Source organism: Cotesia glomerata, linkage group LG10 (genome assembly GCF_020080835.1).
Source record: "Cotesia glomerata isolate CgM1 linkage group LG10, MPM_Cglom_v2.3, whole genome shotgun sequence".
In the NCBI taxonomy this organism is placed as follows: domain Eukaryota; kingdom Metazoa; phylum Arthropoda; class Insecta; order Hymenoptera; family Braconidae; genus Cotesia; species Cotesia glomerata.
This window is the reverse complement of record NC_058167.1, coordinates 8,917,517-8,933,627: the sequence shown is the minus strand read 5'-3', so window position 1 is coordinate 8,933,627 and position 16,111 is coordinate 8,917,517. Positions and strand designations below refer to the sequence as shown.

The window sequence follows — 16,111 nt, the reverse complement described above, 5'->3', positions numbered from 1 at the left end:
TACGAGCTAAGTTATCGCTTATAAGTGCAGCGTGGTACTGAGAGAACTCAAGTAGCCAATATGTATGGAGTTTAATTGAAAAAAGAGTAGAGGGAAAAATAATAACAATAATTATTAAAGGCTCTGTAGTTATAGCTTGCTCTATTATATGTATATCGCGATGTATTTATGTATCAAGAGCATGTAAGAGTGTCTGCCATAAGTGCGTTTAAGGATTGACAGGCCAAGGCGATTAAGTCCAGTGGCTGTCAAATTGTACCTCTGAGTCAATAGACGCACAACAACTAGGTAAATTACAATTCACGGCAAAATTGAGCTCACAATATTAATTTAAAAAGTTTGGAAAATCCAAAAGTGCACGCCTTATAATCTCATTTTTCACAATAAAATTTATTAAAATAAAAGATAAAAAACATAATAAAAAAAAAAACAGAAAACTCTGCTATGGTTTAGTGGCGCCATAACTCTAAGGCGAAGAAAAAAAAATATATTATAATAAAATGTATAGATAGATATACAAAAAAATCCACAGTCATATAATAGTTTTTTATAAATAATAATTTAACGACAGTGAATTGAACGCTCATATTAATTGAGAAAATTCGTCGTGTGTTACTTTAGATAATAAAAAAAAAATTATTCCGGTATGATCATTTTTTCGACCAATTTCCCTGCCATATACACCCATCCATACACGGACGTCCAGAAAAGATTATGTTTAATGTTATTATTTACTACATTAAACAAAAAAATTGTTATTGAAATATATTTTATGTGCCTGAAAAATGATTTAACTTGGTATTAGTACACTTAGATTAATCTGTAAGTGCGATATAATTTTTGTTATTTATATAACAAAAAATCAATTTCAGTTTCGAAAAAACTGCTTTTTTTTTAATGTCGAGAGTAGACCACAACCTCAACGCTTGCCTTATGAGGCGTGCAAAAAAAAATGATGAAATATTTGAAGTTTGAATTTTGGAGGTTTGATATTTTAAGAAAAATACTCTTAATTACTTCGCTGAATTTTTTTTAGATTCGTACTGCGATAAATAATAATCATACAAAATTTTAGAACTTAATTTTTGTTAGTTTATTTTTAATCGACGAATTTTTTTAAAAACTGGAGCTAGTTTCTAAGCGGCCATCTTGTCAGCTGGTTTTATACATCACCATTGAAAATGACGTCGCTTATCGATAAGGCAGAAATTTTAATTTAAGTTGGTGGGAAAAATTTTTAAATTCGTAATTTGAATAGTTTTTTTTTTTTATTATAAAATATGAAAGGTATTGTTTCAATAATTATTTATTTAATGCTATAATTATAAAACCTATAAGTAGTAATTTATTTTATTATCAAACGAAATGGATTCACGGGAAATCGATTTTAAAATGTAATGATTGGTGTTTTTATCTGAACTCTCATCTAAAAATAATCCGAGTTACTTTCATAGCTCACGTTTATTATTATTAATCCCGCTCGAATTATCTGTCAATCTTTTCTGTACTTTCTATTTACAATAAAAGTCCCTCCTTCTTTATTTATTTTTTTTTTAACTTAGTTTTGTCGATAATAAACTTTTAAGTCTTCCTGGAAACTATCGGCCGTAAACGGGATAGCAAATAATAAAAATTCAATTTTGATGAAACTGGAGGTATTAAATTAAAACCAACGGGTTTTTTTGTCGTTATTATTATTGTTATTAAACACTTAACTTAATCGAAATGTCATCTTTATAAATCATTAGGTTGTCACTTTTTTATTTCATTTATTTCTGTGGTGGCTTGGTCAATTGTCGTAATGTACACTCAATTGTCTTAATGATGACAGAAGTAGAGTACATAAAATTAGAACGAATATTTCAACAAACGTTATTTTATTATTATTATTTTTATTCGATTAAAAAAAAATTAATAATAATATCATGAAACTTCTTTTACTTAATATTATTATTTTTTTTTCATTGTTATTATTATTATTATTATTATTGATTGTTACTATGGTACAATGTAAAGGATGTAATGGGGGCTCAAGGAAAAATAGATCACCTAGAAGTCTAAACTACGCAAATGTCGACATTTTTTTTCAATCAATAGCAACAAAGAATCTCTCGTAATTTGAATAGTTTTTTTTTTATTATAAAATATGAAAGGTATTGTTTCAATAATTATTAATTTAATGCGTAAAAAACAAGCGTAAAAAAAAAAAGGCTAATTGATTTTATTTTACGAATGTCTAAGTTATAAAACTTATATGGCCAGAAGATATAGTCATAACGAATTATTTCCTAGAATTCAAGAACCATCAGCAACAGCAAACTGTTAAAATATACGAGGCCATAACTTGGCGCTCTATGTAATAGTTATAGTACTAGTAATAGTACCAGTAAGGGTCTTCTACAAGTTGTACAAGTGTTGCCTTACTGGAAAGTTACGACGAGCAAATTTGACAGATTACGTCATGGAAGTGACTGACGGCTAATAAGATTGGCTGTAACAGGGTACAGGACATTAAATTGATAACCCGGAGTGGAGATCCGTGTCATGCATCACCCGGACCGCTCGATAAAATACTATCAGGGGCAGTAAATGTACTGATAGTTATAGTGAAAGTGATACTAATGCTGAATATCAACTGAAGTGTCTGAACTTTGATCTGCACCCTCTTGGTCGCGGCATTTTCAGTGAATAAAAAATAATAGACCGAGCGGATATCAATCGAGGAAAAATGCGGTCCTGGGGATCTAATTCCCAGTCCCGGGTCCCAGTGGTGATTAATGAGACCCAAATGTATCCATTAGAACGTCATTTGAGTATTCAACATTAATATTCAATGAAACTCTGCTCGTAAACTGGATAACAAGTTTCACCCCAATTCAAAGACATCGAGACCGCTACATTGATGAAGAAGGAGAAGACCAACCAGAAGGAAACCAAAGTAAAGAGAGTTTCTCCAAATTGGGCATTCTTCAATCGCAATTGGGCAATCTGCTGGGAGTTTATGCACGTGCGACGTCGATTCGAATTACTAGGCTGCAAGACTGCAGGGGAGCAAAAGGGCTCGAGAACTGGACAAAGAAGACTACCCTCGGGATTATGTCTAAGAGCTGGACGGCTGATTCATATTTGAAACCCTCCTGAGTTTTTTATTTAGTTATGTTTCATAGCCAGCTAATAGAATAACCAATTGAATATCTGGATTTTTTGATGCTAAGTTCTTTAACGGCCAAAGGACTGCTGGAGAATAGTCTCCCTTTGGGTTGAGATTGCCGTCCTAACAAGATTCTACACTCAGGTTCTCATCCCGCTGCTTAAGCCGATTATCATATGATCTGAGGGTGACGTTTCTTGTTGTTTTCAAAACAACCTTAGAAGAGAACTTGGTGAGGTTGAAGAGGGTCCAAAGTTTTGGCTGTATGCTTTTAAATATCTCAATTTTTCAAGATTTTTTTGGCTTTTTATCAAGAATTTAAGTATTACAACCATTTTTTGAAGTTTTGATGCCAGAAAGCCACTTATAAGCTTGCATGTTGATGAAAGATCGTAAAATACTTTGAATATTTTTGAACAATGAGCAATAACAAAAGAGGAAGGAACAAAAATAACAAAGTATGTTATTTATCGACGGTGAACTTTCAGTGGAGATATTTTACGTTGGAAAAGTACTTGAATGACAGATAATTTGCTATGGACAAGTGATTCTTCGGAGGTTCTCGCGTGTGTGAGTAATATAAGTCCGCGTATATTTAAGCGATTTGCGCGTTCCACGGGGAAGAAATGTGCAAAAAGAAGAAAGAAATGACAGGGACAGGATAGGATAATATATATTATATGGAGAAGCGTGAAGCTTCCATTTATTTAACGTCGGATACCGACAGCTGTTGCCGACGTGAACTCTCGTCCTACGTCTGGTAAAGTTCGCTATCATTCGGCACCCTCTTGCAACCTGTAGAAGTAACAACGTAAGATATAGGAAAAAAAAAGAGGGAGTAGGATGTAACATGTAGAGTTTGTTGTGGATTGAATAGATATATAGATATATATGTGGACGATTTTGAGTACAGTTGGACTGTCAAGAAAGAGAAGGGAGATCAATTCCTATTGGATGTTTGCTTTTCATTGGAGTATTGTTATTTGTAGAGCAAAGCACAAAACGTATTTTAAATTGCGTGGCTGTTTGTTTTCAATCATCCAAATCTTTCGGGGCTTCTTTGAGCTGGAGTCTTTGGATTGATAATTTTATGTGAGGAAAAGGACAAGGACAAGGAAAGGGACTATAGTATCTTCAGAAGGTATAGAATAGAGAGAACAGATTAAGAGCGGAGAAGAATAAAAGGGATTTTCATTGTCTGCTGCACGAGTATTAACAGTTTAGGTGGCTATAAATTTAAAGAAAACAACTCGACGTAGGACGGAACAAACAAAAGCTGAATCTGTACACCTGATACCTCATTACAGCCGATTGGATTAAGTTATAGCTTTCAGTCGAACTTTTTGTTCTTGTTTATAAGCTCAAAGTGATTAATTTGATCATTGTTTTTGGTCTTTATTGCTAATTCTATTGATTCAGATGATTTCATGTAAATAAGATAGAAATATGAATCAATAAGTATGATATAATCTTCTACGCTTCATTTTTTGGATAAAATGTCAAGGATGACTTTAAATAATTTTGTTTATGTAGTTAACTATTAGAAATACTTGCTGATCACTAAATTAATAATAAAACCTATTATTTTCTGAAACAGAATCAAAATCCATTGCACAGCACTTGTATAACTCATTCAATATCGCCGATTTCTTGTCCATTCAACCAAAATTAATTTACTTTAAAAGTTCCTTTATATAAAATGTTCCCTTTATCCATTCGCAGGATTTCTCCCGTTTGCCTTGCCTAGAACTTTCGATACTCCAACAAAAGTCTCGGAAACAAAAGCTCCTTTCAGGAAGTTTTTTAAAACTCGTAAAAAGATTTAATGGAACCGATAAAAGCCGGTTAATAATGAAACAATCTTGTGATTAATTAGTGATTCTATTACCTTGAATGTCGTCGCATTCTTCTGGATTTGTATGGCCGAATCTAACACAAAACATCACCAACAATCACTCGATTAAATAATTAATTAACAATTATCTAAAATTCAGTCAAAGGTCGGGAATTTTATCAAAGAATAAAAACCGCATGACAAGCTTGCACAAGCGACAGTTGCTCACTGGTATGGATTCAATGTAAAAAATAAAAATGTAAAAAAGTTCAAGGAGAGCAAACGCGAGGGTTAAAAGAGGCCCTCGCCCTTTACACTGTTTTAGATTTTTTATTTACGTCTAGATATGCTTCCAGCTCGTTTTCATCTCATTAGAGAAAGTGAGAGAACGATACGGGATATTGCATACATATTTATACATATATATGCTGAAGAATCTTTGCTACCGTATATACCATGGTATGAGTGTGAAGTATCTAGGGCTGGGGTGTATCAACCTCCCGTGGGCTTCTAGGTGTACCAAAGACCAGAATGGAAGTGCATATTCCTCTTTCACTTCTTTGCATTTAGCCTCCGCGCTATCTTTGCCTCTTTCTTCTCTTTTTCACCTTTGCTTGCTCCTATTTCATTTCTATGGACATAAAATACTTCCGCTTTTTTATGTTTATGCTTTTAAATATTAAAAGATCATTTTTCTCTTTTTTCATTCTGTTCCATTTCATTATGGATCCTCCGTTTTAATTATATGTTATGCTTTTTTAATTTTATGAGATTCCAAGGCTGGTAAAGCGCACAGAAATTTTAATAGTCGGAAATGCGAGTTTAATTGGATAATTCGCGTGTAAATGTAACATTTTTTTAATTCACTAATGGAAAATTTTTTTACAAAAAATTTAATAATGATTATTTTTGTAATTTAAGTTTTTTTTTTCACACTCGCTAATTAGAGATATTAAAAATTAAATCCAAGGAAAAATCATAATCTTAAAAAAATTTTACTGTGTTTATTTTCAAAAACTACCATTTAGAATGACTATTTATAGTACTAAGAAAAATTCAAAAATTCCCTCCTACGGTCAGTATTAAAAATTACTGGTATTCACAAAAAATTCTGGTTAGCATGTAACCAAATTTATGGTAGTACCCTAGTAGCTTCTCATAAAAGAATTGTTCTATAGTAAAATTGAGATGAAATGTATGTGAATAGGATTTACCAGTAACGTGCTTGGTCGAAGGTGTTTACAATATACCTTAACGAGAGAAATATATCATAAGCGTAAAATATATATAACGCATCCGCTTAAATTTTCACAGTATAAACAGCTTAGTGTAAGCATCGTTGGTTATAATTCATTATCAGTGTTGAGAATAATATTTTTTAAAAATATTTATATAATTTTTAATTAATTTATGTGATATAGGGTGAATTTAAAAATTTTACTTTACGCAAATTGTAGCAGTGCTATAATATAAAAAATTAATAAATTAAACTTAATTAAGTGACAGTGCATTAAAATTTTTAGTGGTAAAATTAATTAGTAAGTTATTTTAACCACGTGGCCGTTATTTCTATTGTTTACCCTTTAGAATTGTGAAACGTCATCACAATCCATCTATTCTAACCTACCTTAAAAAATAAATTGTAATTATAATTGATCCACGTGGTAATTTATGTGGGAATCATACAATCTTTGGATTGTATCGATGGACTTCTGAATGCGAATCCTGATGTAAATTTAGTCTCATGTGGTGGTATTCGGTCAGTTGCTAAAAAAACATATTGTTAAATTACTGGCTGCTGGATTTTACTTGAACGAAGACAATTTAGCAGCTGTTTCTGGAAATGAATTTAGATCTTTCTACGCCGAGTGCTGTCAACAAGTTTATAGAATGGTGAGAAATACTATTTCTATCACGAGTCATCTTAATTTTTATGATTTACTCTTCATCACTGATCAAAAGCTGGCTTTGTGTCTGGAGTCATTGGATGACTCATTGGAAGGAATATTGCAGTCTGGATTCCAAGAAAAATTCCCATTGTATGCTGGAATGATTCAATTCAAATTAAATAAGGCCAATAAATTGATCAAACTTCGAGAAGAATTCTATGCTGCCTTCTATAGTTTATTCAACGATTATCTTCCTTATTCTTCCATGGAGAAAATCCTCAGTTTTTTTAGTGTCAAGGAACTAATAGAACTTCGTCATCGTCGCCGAAAAAAAAGGAGGAATAGAACCTAAATAAATTATAACATACATTGTAAAAAATTTTGGTTTAAAAATGGATTCCGATAATTCTAAATGACTGTATAGTGTAAAATAGGAAAATAAAATTTTCTTAAATATTAATTTATCACTATTTAATAAATTCTTCTATCATTATACAGATAATTTTGACCCAAAATATCTCAGCTATTAAAAAAAACATATTTATAAACCCCCTTTCAGACTGAGAGTTTATCCAAGGGTTGAAATTATTCCAATTGATTCCCTAAAAAATTCTCATGGGAGCCATTCTGGTGAACCTAACCCTTAGTAGTAAAATTTCGTATTAATCATAACCCTCTAAAAATTTTTCCTACACATTCCAAGCCTAACATTTTCTACGTTTTTATACAAAGGTCGCGTGTTATGAAAAATTGTGTCTAATCCATCGGAAAAAGTTTGATAAAAATTAAACAAAAAAATTCCAAACATTGTTTTCTATCCATCTAAAAGTATTTTTTTATGAAACTCAATTATTATTCTTTAATCTATTAATATAAAAAATTTCAATAAATTCAGAGCAAAAATTTCGCAACTTTTTCCCTTAAAAAACTGACTCATAAAAAAAATTAATGCAAAGACTTTGAAGTCTTGCATCTGGAAGTTACTTTTAAAAATAATAATTTCTCGGTACGTAATTATTAGTAATACCCGCAAGTGACCTTGGTATTTTTAACTGACGATTTAAGGCGAGAAAAAAAATAGCAACTAAAAGCATGTCCATGGACACACGCACAAAAAGGGGTTCTCAACCCTCTCTTCAACTTTACAGACTTCTTCAAGTATGTAACACTAGTACATACGATAAAATAATATAATATAATACATGTAATGCATCTCCGAGCTCTTGCAGTAACACTCTAAAAAAGATTTTTTTTCTTTGGCTTAATCTTGAAGTTTAAAGGCGCGTTGACTCCTCTCTTGATATTCAGAGTCTTAAAGTCCTCATACTCTTTTTCTGTTCCGGAGGTTAAAGACCGAAAGCGGGTTTTACGTGTTGCCCGTGGCCTCTGCACTATCTCGCACTCTTCCTCTTAGTTTATCTCTTTTCCGTCCCTGTCCTATCCTCTTTTCCGTGCAGGTCCGCGACAAGACAAATAAAGTCGCAATAAGAAAAATAAGAATAAGAAAATAAGTTAAATAAAGAGCCTCGTGTAAAGTGAAATATATTGTCATCATGATGACGAACGCCTCAGGCTCCTTTACGAGGCAAATGTTCCTTGGATTACCAGCTGAAAAATTCCAAACCGATTGCACTTTAATAGCTACAAGCCTAAGAATGCATAAGTAATTTATAAATTTTAATAATTACTCTTTTTTTATTTTTTATGGCTGTTTATGTAAATTATTCAAATTTCTTTGTCGTTAGTCAGGAAAGTTAAAAAAAATTCATTGATTTTTTCTTGATAAAAAAATTTATTTCTCGCAAGTGATCTTTTCAGGCGTCAATTTTTTTTGTTAAATTTCTAGAATTGAACTATTTAAAGAATTTAATATTACATTTATTTAAAAAATCTTTAATTTTTGGATCAAACACGAAACATTTTTGTTTTTTATTGATTTCTCAAAAAATAAAAATAATTTATTCCAATAATTTAACTCTGCTCCGCTAGATGGAGCAATTGGCGTTTTTCTCGCAAGTGATCTTTTCAGGCCTCAATTTTTCTAGTTAATTTCACAGAATTGAACTATTTCAAGGTTTTAACGTTAGATTCATTTAAAAAATCTTTAATTTTGGGATTAAACATGAAACATTTTCATTTTTTATTGAATTCTTAAAAAATAAAAAAAATTATTCCAATAATTCTACACTGATTGTAATGTATACTTAATGATGGTTTTGAGGAAGCCTTGGCTCCAGAATCTAATGAAATTATCATATCTATCTATCTATCTAATTCAATCATGCTCCGCTAGATGGCGCGCTTAGCGTTTTTCTCACAAGTGATCTTGTCAGGCATCAATTTTTCTTGTTAAATCCACAGAATTGAATTATTTCAAGGTTATAATGTTACATTTATTCAAAAAATCTCAAATTTTTAGATCAAACATGATATATTTTCATTTTTTATTGATTTTTTCAAAACGAGAGCTGTCTTGAGCGATGAATTATTGATCGACGTATGAATTACGAGGATTATGATTATTTTAATTGAAGAAACATGGAGAAGTAAGGTATAACTCCTTAGGGTAAGGGTACAAGACTGGTCTTTTCGTGAAGAGGGTTCAGTTTAGACTCACTTTCAAAGTAAATGTGTATATTAGGTACAGGTCTTTCTATGTGTGGAGGCAGCTGGTAAGACACCTCTACTGACACAATCCATCCTACTTGTGTGTATTATATTCCTTCCTCTGGAAACCATTTCATCTTCCCTCCTATCCTCGAAATTAAGAACACGGAATGTAATGCAGGAGGGCGTGAATGCTATCCGAGGTTCCGTACCAGATACCAAATACCATGCCGAGTGTCTCGTGTGCCCATGAGAGTTATCTAATTTATGGGGTAGTGGGTAACAAGTCACAAAAGTATAACTCCGAAAAACAAACTTTTCCTCGCACCTCGCACGTGATAAAGTTGCTCTGATACGCTCTTTCCTCTCTAACTGATTTTTATTTTTAGTTATCTGGTTTTTGTTGTGATAGCGATAAAAATATACTGAATTATTTTATCGCTTCGAATGATATCGATATATTTTTTTATAAATACCTCTAAAATACTCAAAAGTTTTTTTTTATGGCTTGAATTTATTGAAAAAGTTGATTGAATTTCCGGCAACTAAAAAGATGAATCAAAAACTGCGATAAAAATTGTATGAATATTGATTCAACAATTAGTTATTTAAAAAGTTGTTGAAGTAGCTTAAATTTAAAGCCTTTGATTAATTTTGCACAGATAAATTATTCGAACTAAAATACTAAAATTAAATATGTACATATTAAAGTTTGAATTAATTTTTTTTTTTATTTTGAAAAATTCATTCATGCCGAATTACAGTTTTAAAATAATAATTAGAATTTTTATTATTTCACAGCACAAAATTATTTAAAGTCATACTTTAAATTTTATCCAAAAAGTCACGCTTAGAAAAATATGACAGACTTTTTTTTTGCATTTAATTTTTCAACTGCTTAAATTAAATGTTTGTAAAAAAAATATGTTATAAAAAATTAACTAACCAGACGCTTAAAAACTCAATGTTTAAATATCCTTTAATTAGAAATTTTTCAGTCCAAGACTTAGTACCTAGAAAGTACTTGCTTAGTAGAGTATTAAAAAAAAAAAAAAAAAAATTAGCCATTAGCTTTTAACAACCCCTTGGTAGAAGAAACTAGCATAGGAGCCCAGATAGTGCCTTTTCCGAGTTCCCTATCTCGTCTCATGTATAAACATTAAAAAGTGCGGCTTGTATATTTAAATGTCTTGTTCATCATTTTATCCTTTTCCCTCATTATTTTTTCCTTTGTGCGTGTTTATGTTTCTGCACACAATTGTAAATCTGCACGTGTATTTATTATGTGCGAGTGCGAGAGCAGAGTGATACATTGTATCCATTGAAACTGGAATACGTATAGCAACAGTGTAGGATATTACCTACAGACATGTAGCTCCAAATCCGAGGGTAGGTCCTGGGGGTGGACTTTCACTCACATGGACTGGTAACACCCATACTCCCTATATATACTATACTACATACTACATACTCTGGACCCTTCCATTGGCAACTTATAACTACAACCCGTCGGTTTATATGTAATGCTTTCATTTTCATCTCTCTCGACCATACATTTTGGGGTGACTATGGCCAGATGTGCTTCCACTCGTACGTTTAGTTCCCGCAGGGCTATATAACGTCGACTTTTACTTTTTCTTCCGATTGAGTATTAACGCACAAATTCAAAACTCTACTTTTACTTTTATGGATATAATAATAATAAACCTCAAAAATTTTTTTTAAATTATTTTTATTAATAATTTATTATTATTATTACTAGCAACCTTACAGTCACTATGTGACTGCCGTGACTTATGAACTATAAATAAATAAAATTTTGTTTTATTAAATAATGATTTTTTTTAAATTGCACCGTACTTTCTTAACTATTGAGGTTTTTAAAGATATAAGCTCGTCTCAATGTTACACTCATCAAGAGCTTTCATTTGAGTACCCACTTGCATTTTTGATATATTTTTCATATTTACATATATATAACATATATTTTAAAGATATAAGCTCACCCCGATGTTACACTTATCAAGAGCTTTCATTTGAGTACCCACTTGCATTTTTGATATATTTTTCATTTATACATATAAATAAATATATGAAAAAATGATGTGGGTACTCAAATGAAAGGTCTTGATTAGTGTAATGTGGGAGTGAGCTTATATCTTTAAAAATGTCAATAGTACACAAGATATTTGTTAAAATGCCCTGTACTCTCTCAAATATTGGCTTCTTTAAAGATATAAGGTCATCCCGATGTTACACTCATCAAGAGCTTTCATTTGAGTACCCACATGCATTTTGATATATTTTTCATATATACATATATATAATATATATATATAAATATGTGAAAAATTGATGTGGGTACTCAAATGAAAGGTCTTGATGAGTGTAACATCGGAATGAGCTTATAACTTTAAAAATGTCAATAGCTCACGAGATATAAGGTCATTTCTTAATTATGTATCCAGAAATAGAGCATTTTCGAATGCAGCCTAAATACTTATCATCATAAATTGACTATTGATGAAAATGATATAAAACCATGAAAAAGCACAATTTCAAGTCAAGACTTTTCCAATGATATAAAATTTAACCATAAAAACCCATTTTATCATAAAAATACACTGGCCACAAAATTTTGCTTATTCTTTTAATAATATAGATTATTATTTCAAATTTATTTGCTAAGCTCGACAATCATAACCCAAAAAAATTAGGAAAATGGTTGACCCTGAAGGCCATCCCTGCAACTTCCCGCTAATTCCATACTTAGGCGCTTAAAATTGCACAAATGACGTTTTTGAGCTCTTCGAGCTCAAAAATACAATTTATGGGTTATTTTGAGCTCTCCAAGCTCAAAGAGATTGTTTTCCTATGCTTTTGAGCTCTTCGAGCTCAAAAGTCTGATAGGGATTTGATGACACTATTTTTTGAATTTTTAAACCGCAATAACTTTTGAATGAATAAACCGATTTTCACGCGGTTGGCAGCATTCGACGCAGTTTTTCAAGCCTCACAAAGAGTCTTAAATTTTGAATTGATCGCGCTAGGAATTTTGGAGTTATTCCGAAAAAACACTTTTTTCGGTTTTCTTTCGTTCACGATATCTCTCGAACGAATCAACCGATTTTGACCGGACTGGTGGCGATCGACGTGGTTTTTTGAGGTTAAGAGCTGATTAGTTTTTGGAATTGAACCATCAAGCCGTTTAAAAGTTATTCCAAAAAAACCACATTTGAAAAAATTTTTTTTTTTCAGTTTTTGAAGATTTCTCAAAATCTATTGATCTGAATCGGTCCAAATAGTTTTCAAAATCTAAGTTTGGTCAAGCCCTTTTGAATGGCACCAACCGCGATGAAATCGGTCAAGCCGTTCAAAAGTTATAAGCGGTTCACATACTTTCACACACACACACACACACACACACACACACACACACACACACACACACACACACACACACACACACACACACACACACACACACACACCGTGACAACCTCGCAGGGATAGTCAGGGAAGCTTCCTGTGACCTTCAAACGTCGAGATCTGATGAAAACTCGGTTTTTGCAAAACGGGGTGAAAACAATAACTTCCCGATTTTTGAAAATCTTCGATTTTCGTAGCGGGAAGTTAAAAAGCAACAAAACGAAGCAAACTACGACAGCGCAAATAAAAAAAAAAAAAAAAAGTGTATTGAGCTATCCTTCCGCGACGAACTTTTAATCAATTATTCCCAAACTTCGAACCGGATACTGAGTACGGGAAATATCCCGTTGAATAATCCAACAAAACATTTAAAAATAAAACATATTTCGTAAAAAGTTTCCCCGCCGTCTAAAAATTCGGTATTTACCATAAATAAAACGGCTTTGATCAATAAACAAACTGCAGTTGGAAAACCGGGAGACATAAATATAAAAAATACTTTCAGAACTCCTCGACTGTTAGTTACCGAAGATTTAATGGCCTACAACTCCCTTTTTCTGTCCAGCCTGCGTGTGATTTTTCCTTTCAACTTTTCCCTTTCACGTTGAGTTTCCCGTCGCGGAGGACCGAAATAAAAAGTACTGAAAGAAATAATAATTCCTATCACCGCCCGAGAAAGGAAAGTCCTCAAAGAAGAAATAAAAGCCCAAGTTTATAATCAAAATTTTTTTTTTTCCTCCGATCGATTTTCGCAGAATATAATTGCCGAATTGAAGATCATTTAATTACATAATAGCTATTTTTAATCTACAATTTCTGATTCAAAAGATCTCTTTGTTCGTGTTTTTTTTTTAATTTCACCTATCGCCCCTTTTATTTCGTACTTTTTGGTTAATCTCCTCTGCGTATCAGTTGTCGGTTCTTCTATCAGTATCAGTCCCTTCCACCCATTGATCCCAGCCCTTTTCCCTTCAACCAATCTTAATAGTGAATCAAAAGAGACTAGACGGGAGATTTTGTGTCACATAACAGTGTGGGTAATTGCAAATGACATCCCGCTCCTAGGATCTGAATCTGGATCCTTTTACTTGGATAGAGGATGGATACTTAACCAAAGGCGAAGACAAAAACGCCGGCCATTAGTGGACTATTAGTTGTCTGATGATAAAATCCAGGATACTGACGCTCAATACTAATGAGAATGAGAATTAGAATGAGGATCAAGAATCCGTAAGGATTAAACAAACTTTAACTTAAGATTGTTATCTTACATAATGGAAAGAAAATTATAGAAAATTTTTTTTTACAAAATTTAATTTTTTTTTAAATATGATTTTTTTTTCTTTAATTTTTTATTAATATTTTTGTATATTGCACACCTCATAAGTGATGCGTTGAAGTAGTTGCTCTACTTTCGACATTTCAAAAAAAGCAGTTTTCTCGAAACTGAAATTAATTTTTTTTATTTATAACGCACTTACACTTACAAGTTAATCTGAGTGTACTAATATTAAGTTAAATAATTTGTCAGGCACATAAAATATATTTCAATAACAATTACTTTGTTTAACACAGTAAATAATAACATTAAAAATAATTACTAAAGGTGTTTTCATGACCGAATTGTATATATATAATGAGTGTTTTTTCATGCCGTCTAGGTCAAATAACTAGTAGATGTTGTTCAAGTCAAGAGATGGATACTTCCATCTTCCCGGCTTCCTGGCTTGGCAACCAACCCCATTTATTTTTTCGAAAGTCTGTCTTTACTCTCATTCAAAATAATTTCTTTCATTTCTTTCAATTAATTAACATCTTTAGTACTCGAATGGATACTACAAGCTTACAGCTTTACTAGTATTCAAGTTTGATGGATTTCCATCGAACTTATATACAGAGAGGATATCTCTCAACCAATAAGGGAAGATGGAAGTATCCATCTTTTGACTTGAACAACATCTACTAGTTATTTGACCTAGACGGCATGAAAAAACACATTAAAAATAATCTTTTCTGGACGTCCGTGTGTCTGTGTTTATGGATTGGTGTATGTGACAGGGAAATTGGTCGAAAAAATGATCGTCCCGGAATAATTTTTTTTTTATTATCTAAAGTAACACACGACGGACTTTCTCAGTTAATATGAGCGTTCAATTCACTGTCGTTAAATTATTATTTATAAAAACCTACACTGAGAAAAAAAAATACTTTTACTCAATTAACAATTTCTTGGTTCAAGAAACTCGCTGACGACCAAATATTCTATTATTATTAATTATTAATTTCTGAAGAGAAGAATATCAATATTTATCTTTGGATAATAGATAAACAAAATAATAGCTTTATTTAAATTAAGTAAAATTTATTTCAATCAATTTAACAATTTCTTGAGCTAAGAATATATATTCTTGAAAATTTTCAAGAACATAAATTCTTGTATCAAGAAAATTTTCTTAATAAAAGTATTTTTTTTTTCTCAGTGTAATATATGACTGTGTATTTTTTTGTATATCTATCTATAAGCTTTAAATGACTATTAAAAGACTATATGTTAAAAATACGTATTGACAAAGAAACATTTACTTGATTTAGTATAGGATATTTTTTATAATCTATAAATTGTTTCAAAAATTGTCTTTTAAATGTAAAAATTAAATAACAAATTGCTAATAAATAAAGATTATTATTATGGTGCCACTGCCCCATAACAGAGTTTTCTGTTTTTTACTATTTTGCTTTTTATATTTTATTGTGAAAAATGAAACTATGAGACGCGCACTTTTTGATTTTCTAAATTTTTGTTACACTTTTCCCAAAATAAAAATTTTTATTTTATATATACTTCTTAATTTATCTTTCAAAAAAAAAATGAGATTCAAATTTTTTTGCCTAAACGAAAAATATTTTTTCTTTAAAAGTAACTAAAAGAAAAAGTCAATAAATTATTATTATAAAAGTTTGAGCTTATAATATTAATATAAAAAATATTTTGAACTTATTTTAATAAAAAATTTACTTCTGAACGTACAAAAATTATAATTTTATCTATCATAAATTGAAAAAAAAATTATTTTTTCCCATCAATAGAAAAGCATTTAGCTAACCCCTCGGTAAAAATAGACTCTATTTTAATTTTAGATAAAAAAACAAGCAGCAAAAGTCTAAACTTATTATACTTGGTAATAGAAATAGAGGCTTAAT

At 31.2% G+C, this 16,111-nt stretch overlaps 1 protein-coding gene across 8 annotated transcripts in view; it reads right to left on the bottom strand.

Moving 5' to 3' along the window:
• Nucleotides 1-16,111, bottom strand: part of LOC123273088 (protein sickie) — a 180,616-nt gene that overhangs the window by 66,835 nt on the left and 97,670 nt on the right. The gene's annotated exons all lie outside the window — the stretch shown is intronic.